The following is a 24,402-nucleotide window of genomic DNA, read 5'->3' on the forward strand; positions in this document are numbered from 1 at the left end:
AGAGAAGAACCTGGCTGTGGTTTTCTCAAGCCACTGGCAGTTCTACTTCCTCCCAACTTTGGAGTTTTACAGAACTCTATGTTCATTTATGCATTGGGCAAAAACATTTTCTCCTTTAATTCAAAACATTGTTTTGCAAGGCAAGAAGTCATTAGGAAGCCATTTATTTATAATTGTTATAAGGACTTTTGGAAACAAAAAACCCTCATATATGAAAAACAAAATTGTGTGTATCTAGAAGATGGTGGAGGGGTCAACAAACCATAATCCAAAACAGGCAATTCATCAGAATATAAAAGGTTTTTTTCCAAGTTCTCTGTCACATTGTAAGTGGCTTTGCTTTCTTGGCAGAATGCATTTCCCTTGCCGTTCTTTGTCTTTACACATCAGCTGGCCTGTAGCTTATAAATCTTTCCTAGAAGATTGCCCAGCAGCATCAGAGAAAGTTTAAAAAAAAAAAATCAAGTAATGCTGAAGTCGTTCTGGCAATTCATTATTTCTCTCTCTTCTGGACCCATATACATGAGATTTCCCAACAGCAAAAGGAATTGCTATGGATGAGAAATCTGACTGAGGAGCATTTGCACTGTCTCCAGTTAAGATCAGTGAGTGATGACCCACCATGTTAGGCACTGCAAAATCTGTAAAACTGAAAATGGCATTCACACATACTGTACTGTGAGTGAAGAATTAACAATAGCAGTGACTATTGCACTCCAGAAGTAAAAATTCAGTGCTCTTTCCAAACACAGTGGATCTAAGAACAGATAAGAGAAACTCTCCTCTGTTGACCGACTTCCTTTTTTGAGATTTTCTGGAATAGGATGCAATGAGAACCAATTCTCACACAGTTATTACACACTCAAGGAAGCTTTGGTAATATTTGTATTTAAAAAAATCTTCCTTCCAACTGCTTCAAAAATACAAAGGAGAGAAGAAATATAGCTCTATAGAAGAGCTCTATCATTTTAATCAGATTTTCTCTCTCTCCAAAATGGAAGAACCAATGGCCCAGCAAGATTCAACTCTTCCCAAAAACTTATCTAAACACCATACTTCTACAACACAAAGATAAAGATATCTGGAGTCCAAAGTCTTTGATGCAATATTTCTTATTTGTAGCTTCCAGTTGTATTGGAAAGAAGTCACAAGAGCTTATCATCTCAGATTATTTTTGTTGGGAGCATAATTACTCCATGATACAGATGTTGCTTCTATGTCCAACAAATTTAAAAAACGTGCAGGGATGGCACCTATGAAGTATTTTACTATGTCACTGTGAAAATAGCTCCCTGATATTGTCTCATACAGATTACAGCATTTGGAATAATATTTAACAGGCATAGTCGCTCCACCAATGCTACATTCTATTCCTCCTCTGTCTACATGTTGTATACTGGAGTCTGTGACCTGGCTCTTGCAAGCCATATTTCATCTTCTGTTGCTGATGATATGAAGCATATCCACAGATGTTTCTCCATGGTATGTGGTTGTTTTGGAAATCCAGAAGCAACATAGCTAATTTGGTTGAAATTTCTTCAGCATGAGAGGGGGGAAAAGAAACAGTGAAGTCCATTTTGGTTCTGGTTTTTTGGGTTTTTTTTTTGTTTGTTTGTTTTAAAATGCATTCTGCACCACATAGCCATAATTTATTTTAAACAGCATCATTAGTTGATTCTGACACATTTGCCATAGGTTTGGCAACGGCTTGAATTTTGTCTCCCAAGTAAAGATGTATGTTCAGATGTGAAGCTGTCTTAAAAATAGGAGACACCCAAGTACCACAGATTAATTATAGAAATGACTCAAATTACCCTTGCAGCATTTTCCCACTACTGAGAGAATCCATAGAAAAGGATCACTCTTAAATACTTCTTTAGGAATCACACATTTCAGAAGTTTAAAAAAAAAAATCTTAAGTCCTCTGCAGATCCAGTCAATTTCTAAATATATGCTACTTTCATCATAAGAGTGTCTCATTTAATTAATCACTCTTTACAACCTTCCTCTAGGATGAGAAATTCCAGAAGCATCAGTTTACAGACTGTGAACTAAGCTACAGAGATCCAGTAACTTGTCAAATGTCACCAAGGAAGTCCGCAGCAACATTAGGAATTAAACTCAAGACTAAAAACCCATTCCTATTTTTTAATCATATTCATCATCTTTCCAAGTGTTCCTTCCTACAAAAAGATTTAGTTATGGCTGAGAAAAGCCCATGCCATTAACAAAGGGTGCAGCAAGAGAAACTGTATGAAACCATCAAAATTGACAATTACATTTACTTGTTAAAAACACTTGAGGATACTCTGTAAACAAAAATTATGATTCTCTTTGTATCCATTAAAAGAAAACATCTTTGTTGAAGGTCATTCTTAATGGGATTTGGATGATGTTCCAAGAAAAAGCATGGACTGAATTGTTTGGCTTGCATGCCATTGAGTCTCCATGTTTTGAAAACTAGTGTGGTACTTGTCATTTTTTTCAGCTTTCAGGTTTATCCTGAATTCAAGGTCTTACACAATTATCTTCCATTTCTGAGTCTAGAAGTATATAGGACAGCAATAAAATACTGAATCTCTAAGATGCATACATCTGCAAAGTTCTTAATAACAATGATAATAGAAGCAAACAAAGCACATCTACCAAAAAAAAAAAAAACAGGCAATACTTGTAGTCAGGACTGTCACTTCTGCCTACAATGAACTAACCATAGATAATGCATTTTATCTCTTTGCATTTTTTCAGTTCTCACCCCAAAAAAATCAAACTACCATACTTGTTTGTCTCTGTAAAGCATTTCATAAATCATGAATGAAAGATGCCATTAAAGAGCAAAACATTATCTAAGTGCCTAAGCCACAAGATCAGCATTTGAACGAGGCCACAGAATTGACTTTAACTTTAGTTCCCTGGCTGAGCCTGGATTATTTGCTTTTTCTATGATAGCTTAGCACAGTTTCTTACATTTCTTGGGTGTAGCTCTAGAATATAGATACTATGACGTCATTCTTAACATATCCATCAAAGCATAAAATAGATGTGTCACATTAATGTTTATGTAGCAATACAGAATACCTGTAGCAATACAGAACCTCTCAATACAGAAGTCTATTTTATACTATTTTTGTCAGCAATGTTCCCTGTCCTTGAATTTTGCCATTGATTTGTCTAAAATCTGTACCATGTGTACCACAAAACTTCTCAACAGCAATATTGTAACTAAATTACAAGTTTACCTGAGAAAAATAGCAAGTACTCCAGCCAAAGATATTATGTTCCTTAGCATAACTTGTACATCCAAATATTTTAATCTTTTCTTCTCCCAGTTGGAAAGGTAGTAAGGATTATTACAGCAAGTAGTTGAGATCATGATTTATCCACTGCATACCATGCATTTAGTATCAGCACATCTACCAGATAAACTAAATAAATAAATAAAGAAAGAAAATTCTGAACACAGAGTATTTAAATTACGTGCCTTTGTTTGCTGCTTTAATATGGATGCAGCTGTAAACTGGCTAAACTCTTTGCCATCCGTGCACTAAAAAATTTATTAAGGAAACTAGACTCTGCTTGAAGTTGAGAATGTTTTGTTTCTGTAAAATATTGTTGAACCACACAAGGATCCAAACTAACTAAATATGGAGCAAGAAATGTTTTTGCATACCAGTCCAAAATATTCTGTTACTGATTCATTGGTAATTTATGACTGGTTTGGATATAATTTAACCAACCCTCATTGGTTTGGGGAGGTGAAATGACATGAGTCAGCTGAAATTAATATGATAAAGAACAGCTCATTCCTATTGCTTAAGAAAGTCCAGTCAAAACCCTGCCTCTTTCAATAGCGTTTCAACCCCAGTCTTTGAGAAAAAGCAAATACAGAGTCATAGGAATGCTACAGTAAATGAAATTTGCTATCTCCCAATTCAAATGCAGAATAGCCTTATACAGATGGAAACAAAACTGCTTTCACATGTGCATAACATCCAAAGTAGTAATAGATCAATGCAGTACTTTTTCCACATGGTATTTTTATTAGCTAAACAGCTTCATAAACTGTTACTTGCCCATTACTAAGCCTCCTTTCTTCCATGCATTTTTAAGCCTAAAAATCATGTCAGTCAGGAGATACTCTTGATTCTTGTACAAGATTATGTAAAAGAATGTAATCAAGATCCTGTTCTTTGGCCATAGTGAACTCACAACCAGGAGCATTAAAACCTAATCCTCTGTCTCTTCCAGACATTCCTTTAAAATAGAGAAAGATGCTTCTTAAAATTTAATTAGTGAATTCTAAGTCTATATTAAACAATCCCTGCAGAAGTAGTACAGAAAAATGAGAGCTTGTAAGCTGAATTTTGAACTACAAAGATGCAGGTGATTTGGTGCCTCCAATATAAAGGGAATGGATTCAAAAGTTATCTATGCTTAAGCATTCATAAAATTCCAGTAGAGAAAGTTAGTGTTGAGAATTGGAGAAACGTGGTTCTCAGCAATGAGCAATCTTGAACTTTAAACCCTTAAATCCTAACCAAGATTGCCTCAGTTATCAGTGTGGGGAAAAACATACCATTATCCAGCCACCATAGGTGTGCCTATCCTTAAGTCTTAAGGACCATAAGTTTCCCCTCTTCACCCAATAGGTATCCTTTCACCTTGGAATTTTCCCCAGTTCAGCTCTTATTTTGTTTAGAAAATTATCTGAACACTTTGTTTGAACTTCGAAAAACACATCCTGATAATCATTTAAATATGACTCATCCCTGATGAGCAATATGATGGATAATAAAAACACTAGAGCCAAAGCAGACTTGTTTTTTCTGCATCTTTTTAAGCCTCTCATGAGATTGAAGCTACAGCTGATAACTGCTAGAAAGCTAGCCCATGTTCTCAAAAGGCTTGTGTTTTATGGACACAGCAACAGGAGCCCAGATGTTCCTCACAGGATTCACTCTTGGTAAAGTTTAGAAATATTGCGAGGCCCAGGAAGAAACAGTCAATGACTATTCATCCTTACCTGTCTCAAATGTACATATCTAATGGCAACTTATAAAGAGTTTATCAAGATGTATACCTTCCTTAGCCAAGGCAAAATACTTTGCTGAAGAAGGGCTTGCAGATCTAATGATATATTTTCCCCCCCCATTATTTTATTGCTTTCTCAGAGCTGTCTGAGTTAACTATTTCTTCTGTGCTATAGAGAGTACAACATGAAACTCCACAGGCATCATTTTCACTCTTGCTCCCTTAGTGGCTAATACTTTCATGCTAAGTGTTATTGAACACTGTCTGGTAACTGCACAAATCTTACCTTTGATTCACCCTGTTTTATATTGTTCTTGGCTAGAAGAGGCAAGAATGAACAACCCTTAATGAGAAGTCTGACCCTCTTCCTCCAGGGGAATTGCAGTTGGGCAGAGACCACATGCTGTCTTGGAAATACAAAAATCTGTGAGGCAGTTTCTCCTTCCTGGTACGATATGGTGCAAGTCAGACCACTTCTACTAGAACAGGTAAGCCAAGCACCCTCCTTCGATGAGAGAGGAAAAGAGCAACTGCATTCAAGTAAAGATAAAAGTAAATGAACAGTAATTTATTTTCATCCAGCATGAATCTGAAAACAGACGAAGATTAAGCTCTACAAGTCTGGAAAGTTACACAGGAACATTAGATAAAAGACAAGTTTTGCAACACTTCCAGGAGTTCTTGCTTCTGGCCAGGACACGAAATACCACAGGGACAGTTACATTTCAATCCAAAAAGGGATATGGATACAAGAATAATGAAAGAGGGGACAAGAAGGAAAAGGGATAACAAAAACAAGACTTTTGCAAGCTCTAACCTAAAGAGATCTTGGGTTTCTTCACAACTCAAGTTCTGTTGAAACTTTTATGTAATTCAATAGGAAAAGCTGGATTGACTATAAACACTTGATTCAGCTCTCTACCTGAAACACTTTCTAATGTTAGTTCCTAATTGCTGATAAGTGGCAGTCTTAAGAGTGAAGATCACAAACCTAGGGCAATCAGAAAGGTGCACTGGGACATAGTTATGAAAGTGTGAAGATGATGTATTAATGGTATGAGAGCATAGAAAAGTCCAGCAAGGTGTGAGAAAGATAGCAAGGAGAATATAACAATGGCACTGAGGCCTACCTTTAAAAAAAAAAGTTGCAAATGACTGTTGTAAAGATCTGCCATTCTTATCGCATAATGTTTTTTACTTGCTAACATATCTGCAAGATGCCTACATAAATGCAAAGACTTGCAGACATGCATCCCCTAAATATGACGCAAAAAATACATGCCCCTTTTATACTATTAGAATACAAAGACATTGTATAGAAAGCCTAGATATTTTCTCACACATCTACTGGCATCAGTTGCACTGACTTCAGCTAAGTTACTCCTGATTTACATCTGTGTAAAAACAAGTCCAACATGTTCGTGGAAATACTCTGCACAGCTGGGACATTTTAGACACATGAAATAGAAGTTAGCAACAGCATGTGATTAAAGAAAAACCCAAACCACAGAGTTTAGATCTGAATCCAACTCTTCATGCTCGGGGTGTTTTAGATCCAAAATTTTGATTCAGACTCCTGTCTATATAAATTGTAGCAATTCATAATTTGGCGATTTAAACTAATATATCATACTGAACAGATCAGCACCTGTTTTGGATTTTACAGACATTGTGGCAACTGGTAAATTAAGTTGTGGAACTTGAGCAGTAATGAGTACTGGTCTAGAACAAAAGAGAAACATGGAAAATAAACACATTAGCAGGCAGGTCCCAACTTGATGTTCCATTGAAATAACAACTTCCATTGTCCATGACTCAGATGTGAACAGTAACTTGCCGTATCAGCAAATGTGATAATCAGAACTTACTCCAGAATTGAGCAGTAGGAACAGCTACAACAGAACCCAACAATTTTCAGCATGGAAAAAAAAGAAAGCGTTATGGCTCCAAAAACATTTTCTGCTTGGAGTTAGAGCTTAATATGTATGAATATTATCCATCAATCCCTCAACCATTTCCTTGCCCAAATACTTCACTTTAGAAGGGAGGCAGGGGGAGGTTCAGATGAGATCAAGAGATACCCATCTATGAATATGGACATATTTAATACTCTTCTCTCGTACCCTAAAATACTTCTGAAATTGAAAGTACACGTTTTATATATACTGAAACTAGCTTTGTAAGATTTAACTCAGTAATAAAATGAACTTATCTTCCCACTCTTGAGAATCAGTGTCCAAACTAAAATATTCCAATAATGCAGTTAGTTGTGGGAAAGAATTTTCTTTCCTACTGTCTAGAGTAGGAACTGCACATTTGAGAATGTGTTTTTCAATTAAGTTAAAGATCTACTAACTCTAGACACAGATCATAAAATTAGATGTTTTCTCTCATCATGGTGGTATATTCTGCCAATCAAGCTGACAATTCAGAAATTTCAGGACCATGTAAAATAAGCCTTCATTTCCCCTTTCACTCTGAGCTGTGATAATCCAGCCTTCACAGCACTGTAGTCATGCAACTTTGGATTCTGTTCTTCAGCAAACAGTACAAGAGAATCTCAGAACAGCTGAGGTTGGATAGGATCTCCTGAGGTCCACCCTTCCTGCTCAAGGCAGGGACACTCAGAGAAGAGCGCTCAGAACCACATCCAGGTGGCTTTTGAAGATCTCCAAGGAGGTGGCTACACAGTCACCCACACATTCAAGAAGCATTTCCTGATATTTAGACAGTCTCTTGTGTTCCAGTCTGCATCCATTGTCTCTCATCCTGGAACAGAGAACCACTGGAAAGAGTTATTTATAGCTCCCTTCAACTATTTATAGGCATTGATAAGATCACCCCTAAGACTCTTCTCTATGCTAAGTAATCCCAGCTCTCTCTTCCTTTTCTTTTCTTATAGGAGAGATGCTTCTGTTGCAATCATTTTCCTGGCCTTTCATTGGACTCTTTCCCATATGTCCACATCTCTCTTATACCTGGAAGCTCAGAACTGAACACTAAAAAAAAAAAAAGACATAAAGGACATAAAACACTCAAGCTCTATGCTCAGTAGTAGTGCTTACAGATACAAGATGTGGGATAGAGACATTTTCACAGTTAAGTAATTTGTCTTTTTCCAATTTAAGAATATCCAGCCCATCTACTCCCACTCAACCATTTATGCTATTTCCATAGGTTTCCCTGGACTAGCAAGAACAACACTGCATTTAGTACAGCCACACCCCCAAGCAGATCTTCAGTATCAATCTTCATTTTAGCCAGAAAAAAAAGCAATATTCACCAGAATATGAACAGATTTCAGCTGACTGTGCAGGACGATCTTCTGTGACAAAACAACATATTTGAATCAAGGCAAAATAATACCGTTTCACATTCTCATCTGAGCACTAAACATGAAGAAAATGAGTCCCCACATCAGCAATGGCATCATTCATTAGAAGAACCAATATTATAAAAAAGTTACTCTTTAAAAGAGTGGTCAGGTACTAGAATAGGCTGCTCAGGAAGGTGGCTGAGCCACCAGCTCAGGTGGTTTTCAAGAAACACTCATAAGTGGTACTAAAGAACAAGGTTCAGAGAGGAAATGGTGGTGGTAGATAGAGTTGGACTAGATGATCTTCACAGTCTTTTCTAACTCTGGTCATTCTATTAAACCCGTCAAAGATATAGGCATTTCCAAACATTCAAAATTGGTAGAAAACATCAGTGCTTCACTGATCTACACTGCAACACTTGTCACATCCAGATGCTGTTTGCTCTTCACAAACAGTGAATGCAATGCTTTCACAAGTTGGGAAGATTTTTTTTTTTTAAATACGGAAATCTGATACATCAATCTGTGTATAATTGCATATGCTTCTACCTCTTCAGAATTAGCATGGACTGAGAAGGTATTTTTTATACAACTCATATGCCCTTCTACAACCTCCTTTTTGGAGTACTTTACCAAGAAACTCTGAGACAGAAAGATAACTGAATAAACTTAGTTATAGGGTATCTGATTCAAGGTCAAATTAGCAAGGGAGTACCCAGGAAATTTGTTTTAGTACCTACTCATATTCTAATTCTCATATCAAAAACAAGAAGATTATATTAACAGATTCACAGAAAAAAAGAAAGATTATTTCAGTAGCTTAATTTCGCTGTTCTTCAGTTCCAGCATAGAACAGATTTATTATGCGGGCAGGAACCACAGGTTTTGTTTTACCTGGATAATTCTGTTTACTGACTTGACTATTAGTACCTTTTTCCAAATGTTAGAGTATGAGAGGTAACTTTATTTCCATTAAACAGGAACAGAGAAATTCATCTATATTTCATTCAGAGTTTTAATTAACACTCAGTTTGATTAAAAGCTTTACATCAGAACTGAAATAAATGGAAAAATGTCAGCAGTTTCCAAGAAGGCCACGTTATGCTTTGCCACTGCAGCTGTATCTTAAGAGTATATGACAGACTTTTAGAGCTTCTAGAAGTAGTTCATTAGTGGCAGTACTTATACTCAGCAATACTGAAAGTAACACTGTAAATCTGACCATTTTATGCTAGTAAGTTTACAACATCCCCTGGACTGTGCTATTATTTCAGTGCAAATAACTACCTAGCAGATAGAGCTAGAGAGATTTGCAGCTTGTGGTTTAAATTCATTTAACTCGTTAAAGTCAATAAACTTTAGCTCGATTGATCAGTGTATTTACAAGGCAAGACATGCCTTTTTCAGGACTGGGTAACTCACAAATATTTCCTTCCAAAAATCAGAAGCTGAAAGTGCCCACGTAAGATCCGTGCACCAGAATTTTGACCCAACCAACAGCTATTGGTTACACTTTATAGAGAAAGGCACTAGCAACATACACTGCATCCACTGAAAACCAGCAGAGAGTATAATGAATCACCTCAATTCATGACTGAAGCCTTCTCTGAAGTGCAAATTCAACACTCAGAAATATGAAGTACGTGAGGATGTCTCTAACCATATTTCTTGCATGTAACTCATTGTTTTTATGTTGCAATTTCCTATTGTTAGAAGCCAGGCATCGCTACAAATTTTTATTTATTTTATGAACTGTAAGCCCGCCCAGGGAAGTTGCAAATTAATTACATTATGGCATTCCAGTTAGCATGGTACAGGACAAGTAAAAGAAATTGCACTAAAAATGTTCAGCTTCAGGAATTTTTTTTTTTATCTACTAAGAAACAATTTACTACTTTATCCTGTGTTTTATCCTTTCTAGAGTCTATTAATAGCAAAGCTCCATAGATACAGTCTTAGTGTTTTCCTGAACTAGTGAACTCAGTCCAAGAATCAGTAAATTACTGCTAACAATAATGTCTTTGTTCTCAACCAGGTAACAGCTTCAAACATTCAGGGGCCAGTTGGATGTGGATATCATCTGTTACTAACTTAAGAGGCTGATGAATGTTGCCAAGGATCCACTTCTAATAAAACATTCAGAAGCATTTACTCTCATAATCCTAAAATAAGCAAATTAGAAAGCATTATCTTTCTTGAAGACATCTATATTTCAGGAGATGCACATGTTTCATCTTCAGCTTCCTTAGAATATTGTACATTCTTCTTACAGTTAATAATTTTCTAAGGTGTTTAATTTTTTTTTTTTTTCCCCATCCTCACAGAAGAACACCTACTGTTGTATGGTATGGGTATAAAGAATCACTGAGTAAATAGACTGAGGAAAGTCTATTATCCCTGGAAAAAAAAAAAAAGCAGCATCTCACAGAAAGCAAGGTAAATAGAAGTCAAAGCCATCACTGTGGACCCATCCATGAATACTGTAGGTCAAATTATTTTGAACTGCAACAGTGCAGCTCCTTCAATTTGAATAAAGACTAGTATATAAGGGAATGATTTTCCTAATGTACATACACAGCAGCTTTTAATCACAAGAGACACAAAGCAGGACTCAAGGAAAAACAATCAGCAGAAATACTCAGTTTCTATCTGGAAAAATATCAGTGAATTTACAGCACATAGAACACTCCAATGTTCAACAAAGACTATGCGACTTAAGTACACAGCAGCAGCTTCAGCTAGGAAAGTCAGGTGAACTCACAGTAAACATACACAGGGGACATAACAGCCCAAGATGTAGCCCTCCCTTTTTCACTGTTTCTGTTATGTGGCTTTTGGGAACATCTCAACATTCTCCACATACTCCTCTCTCTGTTATCCCCAGAAAGGAGGCCAAGATTTAGTCCTTCAATTACAAAGTTGTGGTACAAATCCCACACAGCACTAGTACTCCCCCTTCTGAAAGCATCAGCAAGGCTTTGAGGGCCAAAGTTACATTACAGCATTCAAGATGGCACCACGTTCATTCCGAAGCCCAGCTCTAGAGCCTTTTTCACCTCACTAAGATTTTCTAATGGTTGCTTATGTTAATAATTTATGAATTGATTTGTCTAGCAAATTATCTTCTTTATTTCATTCTGCCCCCAGTGGAAACACGGTTTTTTCTCTGATCATCTATCTAAACAGAGACAGGTTGAAGAATTTCAATTTTCTTGAGGAGACACTGAGAAATCCACAGTTGTTCCGTTCAGATAGCCATAGGTTTCTGCTGCTTCTACACAGAAATAGCTTGACAGAGGCAGTTAGCTTAAAAGACAATTGTTTCTGAACTATTCTCTTTAAGAAATTAATCTCTCCTCCACATCCCTTTAGCAGCATTTCAGTATCTCCCTCTAAATGGTTATGCAAGATCAAGCAACAAAACTGATCATCGCCCTAACACCTTCCCTGCCACATAAAGCTTCACAACAGCTTCCAGGAACTTGTTTTACTACCTCACAACTAAATTCTTATTTCACACAAATACAGAGCAAAGAACTTGGTAAAGATATCAGATAAGAACGAGGCAGGGCACAAAGATGATGGCAAAAGGGCAACAGAGCATTGCCCAGTAGCTCATCCCTCACATCTCCTTAAAAGCACGAGTGGGATGGTGGTTTAGTACCCCTACTTCAAAACAAACTTCACTTCTTTACCATGTAAAGGTAGCACCTACAGAAGGCTACATACAACATATAGCAACAAGATTACTATTCAAAACTGCAGTATGCAGATTGCTTCTATCCCTAGAACAGAAAGAAGATAAGCCTATTTCCTGGAAGGAACAAAACCATCAGGACCCAGTACAACCAGCCTCACAGCTTTCTACAGAGACACACTTTTACAGTGTTCCTGAAAGGTATCAGGCTGGTTCATAACAAACAAATAACTACAGCAATAACATTCTCGTGGAACACATGCCAGGAGGAAGAGCTACATTTAAGCATTAGCAGCACCAAAACTTTTGCAGAGCACAGAGCTGAGTTTATAGGCTACCACCAGCAGCACAAGTAACTTCTGATAGATCCTCAGAAATCAAAGAAGGTAACAGGACACCTAGAGGAGCCACACAGCAAGAAGCTTCTCACCTTCTGAGCTGGCACATTAAGCAGCCTCCGTCAGCAGCACAAATAAGCAGCAACTGAAGATCAATACCATATTTAAGCAAACATACACAGGAGAAAAAAAAAAAAAAAATACATACCATCTTTACCATCAGCTCCCCTACCTCCCTCCCAGACAAATATCAGACTAATTTCTGGCACCACCTGTTATAAAGAGGTCAAGGAGAGGGCTGGCCTGTTGCACAGCTGCAATGTATCTCCTTGAATTGGAACTGCTGTGAATGGGGACAGGTTTCACTCCTGTCTATTCAATATGCTACCTGAAAGCGTAGTGCAGATAAAAAGAAAGATGTATTTTTAAGTAGGCTACGTTAAAAAAGCAAGACTGTTGAAGTGAGATGACAAATTCTGCACTTGAGAATCTCAACAAGGAACTGGATGGATCACTTAAGTTTAATGCATTTACTGTGAAGGCAGATAGGAATTACTGATATGCTTTTTCCTCCATGTAGATTATTCCCAAGTAGCTCCTGTTTGAAAGTTTTAATCATTTCACAAGCTAAATGCTTATCCCAGAGAAATAAATCAAAAGAAATCAATTAGGTCATATGCACAAAAAAATTTGCTAGCTAGCAATGACAACTTCTATGACAACTGTAAGATTTTTTCCCATTACTTCAAACCAATGTTAAGTTCATCCATGTCAAATAAAAGAGGAACTATGAATAGAAAATGTTCATCAGATTATGAAAGTGAGCCCCTCTGCTTCATATGTACTTCCATATCAGACACCATTTTGTCAGACTGCCCCTCTGCTGGTAGAAAGGTTTCGCGTCTACTGCCATACCACCAATAGTTGCTTCTGATGTTGTGGGCCAACATAATTAAGTAGTAGGCATTACTTTCAGAGCAGCCCTCAGTATCAGTTAATATACATAAGCAACAAAATTTATTTTATTTTTCCACATTTTTTGTGGAAACATAAAAAAAATAGAAAAAAAGAAAGAGCAACAAAACCCTAAAACCAGTGGGATATGAGACCTCATTTTTGTGAAATGAACACATCAGCCTGGTACAGTGGCAGAGGCTGCAACTCTCAGTGACTTCTCCAGGTGTTCCTGACAAATTTTTGATGAAATTTTATTTTTCCTGTGCTTCATCCTTGAAAACATTTGTTCACAAATGTGCATACTGCCAAAAAACAGTGACATGAATGAAGTGCAACTGTGAAGTGCAGGCTATTTCTCTCTCATAAGATAGTGTTTATAGAAGTCTGGTAAAGAGATGTGATCAAATTTTTGACTTGAATGCCTCATTGCAATTCTATAGATTTTATATGAAAAATTGCAGGCCATGTATTTATGCTGACAATGGAGTTGTAAATGTACCAAAAAAGTGGTTTTTTCAGCGATCTTGAAACCTGTCCTCAAATTCCTTTATCAAAATTGAAAGCACAGCTGCGTATTTTTCACTGTTCACAGGACTTTAGCCAGTGTATCAAAATGCATAAAATTGTTTGCCATAATTTCAGTCAGCACTGCACTGTTCCATTCCTGTGCCCTGGCTTCAGCCCAGATGACGTCTATCACACATTGATGACTAACTGTTGCTGAGTGATGGGTGCACATATATGGTTGGGCCAGGCTGCTTGGCAGAAAGGAGCCACTTCCATGATGGTGTGGGGGAAGGGGGAAGCCTCATGTGGCCGGTGAGCCACGGATTGAACATGTCTGATCTACTGCTGTACCCCCACCACCTACCTGCCTCTTACGTTATGGGCCAACGTAATAAAATAGGAGCGTTACTTTTGGAGCAGTCCTCATCAAAACTGATCTCACAAAGGCATTTCTGGGCTGAACATTAGAAGGCAGGTCATATGTCTGCTAGATGCCTGCAATTTGTTTATTCCATTTAGTCTTCTGAAATTCAAAAACATTGACAATCTGATGATTATCAGGATAGTAACCTATGGCATCACTGCACTGCCCAGTGGAGAACTGCACTCCCACATTACTGATGATGTAGGCAGGTATCTTTACTCAGTGTTGCATGGCTCTGAAGACCATAGCAGCTTGGGCCCTGTGCCATGATAGTATACTTATGCCGAGTTTCCTATCAGCCAGGAGTGTTTGCACAATACTCAGCTCTGCAGCATGGAAACACTCACAGATCATTTACCCTGCTTCCTTCGTATTCATACACATACTCAGGCATGCACACAGACCCATCTATGCTTTCACAGGTTTGCACTTCACATGCTTGCACTTTACAGCTTCTATGGTGTGGAGAGCAGGCAAAGCAATGTGGAAAGCAATTTATTCATTTCCTGTTGTAGCTTACTCCAGCACACACCAGAGGAAATCGTGGATGGGGAAACTGTGTCTGCATGCTGTCATGTCACGTATATTAATGTGAGCACTTGATAGTCTAGTAATTGCTGTCTAGTGAAAAATAGTCAATATGATGTGGGAACCTAGAAAGACTAGATCTCTCTAGACATCCTGGTGGATTAGCTGTAAAACCGCTGGATACGCATTGTTTCCAGCCTCTCCAAGACAGTCCTCTAGGCAGATGATTGCCTTTTTTTTACAGCTTCTCATACTCACATTGTAAGGATTTATTTCCCCAGGTTCTCCCATCATTCTGGACTCCATTTTCATTACCTATGAGATGCTGAGATCCTTAGGTTTGCATTCTGCTATCTTCTTGTTTGTGATTCTCCTTCTCCAACTTTCTTCTTCGCTCATGAATAACAAAGCAACTTCTGCATAATATATATGATCAAATCAGAGGTCTGTTGTCTCAGTGACTTGTGTATTTCATGGCGATTTAAAGCCACAAAACCTGAAATAACATACACCACCAACTAGAATGCTGAAGTGGTTTACTGGGGTCCTTATACTGCCACTGACCAACTTCTGTTAGTGTTTAGCTTTTGTCCTGTAAAACCGCAAACAATTGCTTGACCTCTGCTTGCTCTGTCACCTTTTCCACATTAGAAGACGGTTGCTAGGATTTTTCATTGGACGTCCAACCTGAATCTCCCCTGGCACAACTTGAGGCCATCCCTCAGTGGATGGTAAATTCCTTAAGATAATGGTAGATGAGCAGAATCAAGTGGACAACTCATGTGAGCTTGTTCTTTCACTCAGATATCAAACAGAAATGCACTAGTGACTTACCAGTCACTAATGAATAGAACAGAAATATTTGCCTGTATTTTTCAAAAACAAACCTGTCTCCTTCAGTTCTGAGGTGCATTACAAGCACACTGTCACCAATGCAACAGTCTATTATCAGAGCTTTAAAAGTAGCCCCCAGGCCCTAATATACACTTTCTGGGAGAAAGGGTCTCCTGAGACATTCTGAAATGACCTACTATATACTGCGGAACTTCACTTCTTCACTGGAAAGATCAACAATTTACCTCAGGGTAAGGGAAGAGTCCATAATGAAGCTGATAAGTTATCCCCAGAGTAACAAAGTCCTGGATACATATTTTATTGGGTGATGAGAAAGAGAAGGATAACATCTGGATTCACAGCCCAGCAAACTAAATCTGCCAACTGTTTGATTCAAGTTACAATAAATGAACAATGCCATAACAGTTAAATGGATTCCCACGGCACAGGTCCTAATGCAATTTGGAAAATGAAATAGCAATAGTGCAATGGTGTTCACCTTTGACATGAGAAGTGCGATGAAGAAAAAAGCCTATTTGGGAGACAGCACACAGTCAACAGCTGTTTGAGAAACAGTGAGCACCAGAGATCTCTAAGCTTGAGAAAGTCTGGAATCTTGATCAATGTACTGTAACAGCAATACAAGTGACCCACACACCGAAAAACCATCCCTTCATTTTACAGCACCATTCACAGCTTCAAGTTAATGGACATGAGGGAATATTGGTCACATTAACTAAAATAACACATTAACCAGTTTCATGCATCATACAGTTACTAAGACAGAGGCTGGCTGTTGGAAATACAAACTCCCATGTTACATGCTCTCATATACAATCTACAATAGTTGTTCTACCACAATGCACAAACACTTCTGGAATAATAAGGCAGATTCAGAGCTAAGGTAGAATGAGGTAAATACCCTAGCTTGAGAGGAGCCTCATTTTTGTACCTTAATCAAGCTCAGATTGGATTTCAGGCCATGGGATAGCAGGACTTAGGGTTGATAGAGGTGAGAGATTTGAAAACAAAGTGCACTGTGAAGTCACTGCATCTTGAATCTGCTTGCCAGTATCATGTAGTCAGAATTAACAGTAGGTACCTTGGCACTGCAAACTTTCCCTGAACTTTCATTACTGATTGTGTTGATGAACAATACACATACGTTGCCTCAGCTCTAGTTTAACAGAGTTTCATGTGCAGATAATACATGTGACTCTAAGGTAATAGGAAACCATTAAAGATAATCTTCTAGTTCGCTTGTTAGGGAAGAGCTCTATAAAAACGAATCCTTTATTTAGGAACAAGCAAGGTCTGAGCTTTTTTCTTCCCACACTTTTAAAATGAGTACAGCTTCCCATTCTGCTGACCCCGATTAATGCCTCCTTCCAGGTTCTGCTCACTTGTTCTATTTCATCTGAACTGCTGCCAGCAACACCTTCAGCTATTTCCAATCTTTAACCTGTTTTTGGAGCAGGGATACAGCATGTCATACTAAAATTTAAGAATCATCTTGTCTTCAAAAATATTCTCCCCTTGCTGCCAAGATCAAAACTGTGATTTTCACCAAAAATATTGGATCAGCATCAAATAATGGTTTTGTTGGATGTGGGATTCAGCTCTACCTTATCAACTCCTTATCAAGAGATTGAGCTATATTTACCCTGTGCAGTGAAAAGCAGACAATATAGTAAGAAGTTACACTGCAAAAATGAGTGTATTTTTACTGCTTCAGCAGTAAGTTCTACAGTCAAGTGCAGTTGTCAAAATGTAAGAAACATAGTTATTGCAACAAAACTGACTCAAAAGACTAAACACCAGTAGTTGGATATCAGCAACAGAGTCAGGAGACGTGATCTTGTGCTATCTTTTTGTTCACTTTATTTCCACTTCTATCCTTCTGCTGATCACTTTTCTACCTGTACATACAGAAAGCTGAAAACATGTTCCTGTTTTCTTCAAGGGATGAGGGTATGAACAGCCCCACTACCCAGACATGTACTGACAGAGATTTTATCACATCCAAACATGTTCACTGATAGCATCAGTTTCAGGTATTGCAACCATCACCAGTTTCCTAACTCCTTGTAAGGGAGACCCACAGTCAAGTTTATTCTCCCTCATTCCTTTCAGGAATTTTCCTTCTTACAAAGTTATGAGGACAAGCACAAGTCCAACTTTGCCCAGCTCAAACCGGAGGATCTAGTGGAGAAGTTTGGCCACGTCCTCTAATAGGATTCAGGAATATTTGAATTGTTGTTGTATAAACTCTATGGCACCCATGTACTGCTGCACCTGCAGCTCCTCTATCTATGACACATATGACATGATCAGAGAACTCTTACTTCTATCAAAAGCTTGTCTTAGATACTGCTGCTTTTCAAGTTACATGAGCAAACTGAGATTCCTGAGGGTCAGGACAGAAGCTGCAGCTGAGACCCCCCTCTTGACTGTGAAGGACTGCAACATGATGAGGCAGAATCATTTCTGTTCTGTCAAAATAGCATACCAGGGGCAAACTGTCTCATTTCCCTTCATCCATGCCTCTCCACTCTTTGAACTGTTTTGCAGACATCTGGCACACATCCCGCCCCTTTTTAAAAGGGCAGGACTCAGAATGTGTGTATATGACATACACAGCCCACAGGCTGCTTTACAGTCGCAAAGGGCTGATATGAAATTAAGTAATCAGTTGCAATTCTACTTTGTTAACAACTTCTAAATGGCACTCCCCTAACCTGCAGAATTTTAGCAAAACAAGAAGTGTTGAAAAAATAAAGGCAAAGTTTTAAGAAGTGTCGATGTATAGTTAAAAAAAAAAAAGAAAGAGCAGGCATGCAAAATAGAAGGCATCTATTTCTGCCTCTCAGACACATGTGCACACCTGCTTTGCTGTTGCTGACAGCGGAGAGCTGCAGGGCTCTTCTTGAGAGACATCCTGCATACCACAAAATAGCTGTAGAGTATGAACTGTGACCCCCTTCAGCTTTGATAGACTTGTCATTTCTCTCAAGCTTTTCCATCTGTCACACGCACTCTTTCTAATGCTTAACTGTCTCATTCATACAAGGCTCCCTTAAGGGAATTTCATTCCATCTCTGACACTGGTTTAATTGCTGTCAGCTGGAAATAATGAGTTTTTACATGCAAATGGTCTGTTTGTAACCACCTCATTTCAGTGAACACTTCTGGTTGCTTCTTACTTGTCTTACTTGTGTGATTTCCTGATACAGTTCTAAAATGAATCTCACTTTGGAGTTTCCTCAGGCCCAGGTGTGAGGAAAGATTCAGGATAGCATTTTTAAAGAAGTGATTTACTTGGTGTGAAGAAGAAAAACAGTGCAACTTTTTTTTTTTTTTTCTCCTGTAATAATTAGAAATTCAAGCAGAAGAAGAAAAAACAACTATTCTCACATAGTTCAGGATAATAGTCAAGAGAGCTTCTAAAATAAAACCAATGATTGCCTGAGGCAAATCCTGAAGTGGATCTGATATAAATTTGAAGGCAGATGGTGTTCTTTTCAGTTTTCAAATAACTCCACCAATTTACCAGCTACCAAACACTAATGAACTTCAGCATCTCCAACATGGTCAAAACCTAACAAGTGAGAAGTCTTGTCAAATGAAAGCTAACGCTAAACTTCTAAGCATCTTCCCCTTTCTTAGACCAAAACAAACAAAAAAGTTTCAGATCAAACTGTTCAGATCAAATTAATAAACTTCAGGGGAAAAAAAGTCTGAATTTCTGGTTATTTACCCTAGTGTAACTTTAGGTCCTTACTGGGGTTTTCCAGTCACCGTTGGAAAACAGAAGAAAAGCATTTCATGCGAGAATACATAGAGCACACCTCCATACACTTATATAACTGACATGGATAGTCTAAGTCAGGAGATTGCAATCTAGGGAATTTATTGCAGTGGACAGAAAATATTTTGAAGCCCCAGGTATCCTACAGAAGAAGATCTGTGCCTTGATAATACTTGACAGTTCTCTGAGGTTGTCAAGAGAGACTTTGGGTAAGGTTTCCCATCAAGAATTCTTGATGCTACTATAGAAGAGAACACAGTCACTAGTTGGAGTGGCAGCAAGAACAGTTCTCAGCTCTTTGGTCTGGATCCACAGGATGGAAACATCCTGTGCAAGTCCCATCTTCTTTCCTCTTTCAAGAAAAGCTAGAAAGAAGCAATGAATCCCAACTCCATGCTGAGATAATTGTGCAAATAGGAAGAGGCACCCAAACACTCCCTTTGTACTTTGAAGGAAAGATCAGGCTGCATTGGTTAGGGTCTTTTTCTCCTTTAGGGGAGAAAGAGTTTTGCACTGTGAAAGGAAATACATTCACAGCTTGAGAACCCCAGCTTTAGGGCAATGATAAGGTCTCTCAAGTCAGGAAATACCATGCAGATGACACTTGGCCCTTTGCACAACTGCAGATTCCCTTTGGCCATGACCACTTTAACAAACCAGCATTACTGTTTGCTGTGCTTCTGCAGGTTTCTCACCAGCCACCTGGATAAAAGGATAAAGCAATCTCTGTCAATAAAATTAACAACATTCCATCTTAGTGTCAGATCTGACATGGGCATCTAGTCAGAAATACTCTGATTTGGCCCTCTGACTACCTTCTTCTCTTTCCTGGTTTTGCATTTAGTGAAGGCAAACACAGACATTTCAGAACCGCAGCACTGTATACCCATTTTGCAATGAAGAAAATTACAGCAATAAGTACACACAAATAAATATTTGACTCCTTTGATTTTCGCCTTCTTTCCTTCACAAATAAATCAGTTATCAGTGCACAAATACTGCCCTGTAATCTTATTGCAAACTAATGAAATTCCATTACCAAGCAGTGACAGAACTCATACTCTGGGAGTTGTTCAGCACCTGGAAAGGGGAAACTTAAACAGAAGAGCAATTTGCCAAATGAATACCCCTTTCAAAAATTCTTTTCCTTTCTTTCAGAAATGTAATTTATGAAGCCTTTCAAAGAGGAAACAAGATGGAAAGATAAAACCTCCTGTACAAAGTTCAGATTTGCAACTAAATCCACTCAGGCTGAAATCCATCAAAAAACTGACGTGCTTGAAATCTGCTTTCCCAGGAGGATGGACTCTGAAACTTAACCCTATTAAATACAATGTGGAAAATAAATTTTCCACTTTCTTTTATCTTGTTTATCAGAACTTTTGTAGGTAAATGCTGCAAGAAGGTACATGCAATGAAATAAACAGGGCATACACTTTCTACAGGCTGTAACCTTCCTGGAGTCGAGAGCAGCATGCATTTTAGGCTACTTTTCCCCTCTTGTTCACACCTGACTATTTTGAGCTCCCACCAACGCTAATGAGTAATGTCAAGGCAAGGCACAACTCTAGAGTCACTTTCTTTTCATTGATCTGAATCCTACCTTTTAATATCTTTTGTTTAGATTTTTCTCATTTGAGGTCCTGCCTGATGGGCAACTGAGTGACAAGTGCTGACAAAAAAATGAAGGTTACCTGATTGTAAGCCCTTTCCAGACATAGGCAGCTAGCTCGAAAAATAAGTGTTTCTGCTTCTTTCAACCCTTCCCAATGAGGACGGAGGAGACCGTGCTGCTCTTGCACTCCCTCCGGTGGTGGATCCGGAAAGTGCCATAGAAGAAGACAGATGACCTCCCCGCCCCAGACGAATGCGGCAAAATCATTGCCACTGGGCTGTTTTTGCAATGGAAAGGACAGGAGAAGAAATGGAGAAAGATGTGTAGAAACTCACTCTCTCCTTTCTATCTAAAGTCTCTCAGATCTTTGATGGCTGCTTCCAGAAAGTCATCCATCCAAGAGACCAGAGAAAATTTACTAAACAAATCAACTTAAGTGAAATTAGTCTTCTGTAGTTTCCTTGCTGGCGGTCTTTTTTCTTACCTGTACCCTAATGTGGGGATAAAGTCATCTTTAGAATTTGTGCTATCCTCAGCTACAAAGTAGTATACTTGGTACCAAGTTTCACTTACTTGCTTTGATAGCAATAGTGACTTCAAAAACAACATGTCACAGTGATTTTTCATTCGAACAGAGACATCAGTCCACATGATAGCTCCCTCTGAGCAGTGCTATGCAGCATTACTGGTGTTAAAAAGTGGCCCACAATGACAGTAGTACTTGACAAATGCAACACTGCAGAGCCCTCACTTTGGCTGTACTAGGTGGTATTCCTGTGGATGCTAAAGGAAATGAGAAATGTTTAAAACGTTGTGATTAAATGCATTGAGTAATTCCTCACCATACAGATGGCCACGAAAACACATACACTAGCTGGGCCAACTGACCCAGTCACTGTGGAGGCTGTGCTCCTCATGTCCTTACAATGCCTATCTCTCTTATGGTTACTCTCTTTTTAAGAGCACCATCTCTCAGTTCAAATATGAATCCAGGGCGTGTTGCATGCCTGTATAAAGTCAGGAGAAAGGTAAGTGCATGGCAGGCAGCACTTCATGTGTCCATGTATCCAGCAGAATGTCACTTTTCCTTCTCCCACTCCTTCAAAGAACTAACGAGACTCAATGGCAGACTCTTTTACTCAGATTAAACTCCACCACTCCTCTCTTTACTCTGGATAAGAGCAGGAGAAAGATAATGAAACTGAGTCATTGCCTTCCCTCCCTCACAACCACACATGCCCACAATCTGTAGGTTTTCTTTGCATCAGAGCTTGCTATGTGGATCACAGTGAGTCCATCCTCATTATCATTAAAATGATTTTTTATCTGCTATTACTTTCATTTTGAAAAATGTACCAACCTCTCCAGACTATTTATGTGTTTATTCACTGACAGTATCTCACTTTAATACTGAACACAAGTCAGAATAGTGATAAATGTATGAGAAATGTAGCCCCAACAAAAGACTCTGAGCACTTTATAGCAGTAATTGTATCCTAAGGATCTGTAAAATACAGCATGCAAGCTTGACATAAATAAAGAGCATTCCAGAGCAATGGAATTCTTCTTTGTTTTCACATAAGTACTCTTTAGGTGCTCTAGGATAGAGTTGAAGATTTACGGCATATGTATGACAGCTAATTTGTATGCAGTTTGAAAATGAACACCTAAAGACAGGCAAGTATATTATTACATCCCCAGAACAAATTTAAGATAATACAAAAGAAGAAAGGATCTTTACTTGGTGTCTCAGAAGATGACAGAATTTTTTGATGACAGTTTACTTCAGAAGCAGTCTGAAGTAAACGAAGAAAAAAGGCAAGGTTTGAATAGGTTTGAGGTAAACATTCTTGAATGAGTTTTCTAGCAGCACATTGAGAAAGCCAGGGAGGGAGCTGGAATGGATCGCCTTCAGGAAATGTTTTCTTTCTCTGTCCTGACAAGAAGTCTAGGATGTATTCTCTATTAGCCTGGATTTTCAGCAGCTGATGAAATGCTTACTGGTCATTTCTGAAAGCTAATAAATTAGAAAGGGGAAAAAAAAATCACTGAAGGGCAGTTACTAACTCATCAAGGCAATATCTTCTGCCAAGACTGACTAAAACTTCAGTTTGCAAAACTGACTCCACATAAACTTATTTCCCTGGGTCCGTGTTAAGGCATGATAATGTGTTAATGTTGCTTTTTTGAAGACAATTCATAATTTAATACAGTAATATTAAGAAACCATCTGCTACCAAATGTTACCTCATCAGCTCAAATCCCAGTCAGTGCACTCTAGGGTGGCTTTCACCTTCCTGTAACCAAAGTTCTTGCTTTCTACTCACACCACCACGCTACACCAACGATTGTAATTCAGCACAATTCCCTGCATAGATAACTAGACAAAAATCGAAACAGTGCAGGAAGAACTGCACAGTTATTTATGCTACACCAGCTCTTCTCTGCACAGTCAACTTTCTTTTCCTGAAGGCAATTACCAAGCGTTGCCTATGGACAATTTTTTTCTACATCTTAACTTTATCTTTCTTTTCCTTTGGTATCAATTATTCTCTATAATATCAGCAAACTGTAAACTGCATTTTTTTTCCTGATGCAGTTCCTCTTTTCAGGGTTCCAGCCAGAGTTACAGTGGAAAGTGTCTTATCTATCACAGTAGATAAAAATGAAAGCAGTGTGTATTGATTAATAACCAGAATTTGATAGAGAAATGTCAAAAGAAGCATGCCCCATGAGAATATGTGGGGCCATCAAGATCAAAACGACCAGTGTCACTATAATTTGACTGTAGAACATAGCAGAGAGAAAGAGGAGGAGAGGGCAGTACTCGTACAGTCAAAAATGATTTTGATAGTCTTTCTGAAGAAAGTTTTCCAGCTTTGCACCATGACACGGCCAGCATTGTCTAGCTGGCATCTGAACTTTCTAGAACTCTACCTCCAAACATAACACTGAAACAACTTGAAGTATTTTCTTCACAGAATATTTAGAAACATGTGGGGTTTGATTCTGAAGTAAACAAACAGATTTGGAAATCTCAAGGTCCTTAGCAAAATCTAAGTCCACTACACAGCTTCCCAAAGATTGCAGGAATTTGTTCAGATAAAAATGCCACTCCTGAACCAAACTCAAATCTTCATTTGCTGCTCAAAAATAGGTCTTTGTTCTCAAACCTTTCTTACTCTGTTTTTTAATTTTCAGGCGCCTCTTCACTTCCTGGTCTCAGGCCCGACAGGAAATGGAAGTACCAAAATACCATGAAAATGGCTGCGCTTGTGGTAAGTTGGTCTGGCTGAAGAAGTGGAAACGCTAGCAAAGTCCTGAGTGAGCCAGATCTTGAAAAGACT

General features: G+C 38.4%; 1 protein-coding gene across 7 annotated transcripts in view; it reads right to left on the reverse strand.

Annotated features, from left to right (window-relative positions):
• The window catches only part of SMOC2 (SPARC related modular calcium binding 2), a 130,059-nt gene that overhangs the window by 100,068 nt on the left and 5,589 nt on the right, over positions 1 to 24,402 (reverse strand). The gene's annotated exons all lie outside the window — the stretch shown is intronic.

The sequence above is a fragment of the Meleagris gallopavo genome, chromosome 2 (assembly GCF_905368555.1).
Source record: "Meleagris gallopavo chromosome 2, MGAL_WU_HG_1.1, whole genome shotgun sequence".
Lineage (NCBI taxonomy): Eukaryota > Metazoa > Chordata > Aves > Galliformes > Phasianidae > Meleagris > Meleagris gallopavo.